General features: G+C 35.0%; 1 non-coding gene across 1 annotated transcript; it reads left to right on the top strand.

The window, feature by feature from the left end:
• Positions 1-933: 933 nt before the first annotated feature.
• On the top strand, positions 934-1,040 carry LOC124529460 (U6 spliceosomal RNA). The gene has a single exon (XR_006966357.1). It is a non-coding gene; the product is annotated as a U6 spliceosomal RNA (small nuclear RNA).
• The last annotated feature ends 429 nt before the right edge of the window (positions 1,041-1,469 follow it).

The following is a 1,469-nucleotide window of genomic DNA, read 5'->3' as shown; positions in this document are numbered from 1 at the left end:
TTTACATCTCCATTCATGTAACTGACACTATTATTAGAGAGGACAAAGTCAAATGGCATTTTCATAGACCCATTGCAATTATCAATATCTTTTCCTAATATCTTTCTTGCAGTATATATTTAAATACGGGGAATATTCAATTTTACATAATAAAGTCTTTAATATGAATTTTTGTTGATAAAGGAGTTCTGTGGCCACAGTTTGCAAGGAAATCAGCATTTTCTTAAAACATCTGAAATCTTACAGTAATATGGATATATTGTTAATAAACGACTATATCTTGTGAAAATTTTCTTTATATAATTTTGAAATGTATTAGTTTGTATTATCACCTAACAACTTGTGTGTTTATATTTCGGTTTTCCACTTTTAAATTGAAACTCAGAAATATTGCGTCAAACTAACTACTTGGCATAAGGGCATGTTTTACAATTGCATTTAAGCTTTTCTTAAAAAGATTACATCAGATGGCTTTGAATGAAGAGAGTTAAGGGTATAAATGATTCCAGGTTTCTCTTGGATTCTGGTTTCCATCACTAAGTCTCACCTTGTTCCTCTTCTCTAAACTCCCTTATTTATAACTAGCCAATTGATTATATAGTTGTCCTCTCTAAGACCTTTTTGTAACACTGTTCCAGAGTCTTCTCCAGTTTGAATAAATGTTCTTGGTGCTACGCAGCCTTTTCTCATCAGTATGCAAACTCAATGACCAACTATGACAGAGAAAACTCAAAAGACATAAAAGATGGGAAATATTAAATGACAGAGGTGGATTTTCCTGTACTAACAGGGAATCAAATGACTGTCTAGGTACCTGCTTGTGCTTTTCTTCTAGGAAATTCTCTAGCAGTTAGGATAAGCAACTAAATTTATCCAAAGACATATCTAAAAGACATATATGTTAAGATCACCTGTCTTTAAAGATCATATACAGTGCTCACTTTGGCATCGCATACACTAAAATTGGAGCTATACAGAGAAGGTTGGCCTGGCTCCTGTGCAAGGATGACATGCACATTTGTGAAACATTCCATATTTTTATCTGTATCTTAGGAGTTCAAGAAGAAGCAGAGAGAGAGAAAGGGGCAAAAGGTTTACTTGAACAAATTATAGCTGAGAACTTCCCTAATCTGGGGAAGGAAGCAGACATCCAAATCCAAGAGGCACAGAGAACTCCCTTCAGATTCAACAAGAATAGGTCTTCACCATGGCATATCATAATGAAACTGGAACAATACAAAGATAAAGAGAGAATTCTGAAAGCAGCTAGGGAAAAATGGGCCTTCACCTACAAGTGTAGACACATAAGGGTAGTAGCAGACCTGTCCACTGAAACTTGGCAGGCCAGAAGGGTGTGGCAAGAAATATTCAATGTGATGAATAGAAAAAATATGCAGCCAAGAATCTTTTATCCAGAAAATTTGTCATTCAGAATAGAAGGAGAGATAAAGGTCTTCCCAAACAAACAG

This window comes from Lynx rufus, unplaced genomic scaffold, assembly GCF_022079265.1.
Source record: "Lynx rufus isolate CCGP_SWC_20201006 ecotype Redwood Valley unplaced genomic scaffold, mLynRuf1.p SCAF_6, whole genome shotgun sequence".
Taxonomy (NCBI): Eukaryota; Metazoa; Chordata; class Mammalia; order Carnivora; family Felidae; genus Lynx; species Lynx rufus.
The sequence above is the reverse complement of the archived record's forward strand: the minus strand, read 5'-3'. Positions and strand labels throughout refer to the sequence as shown.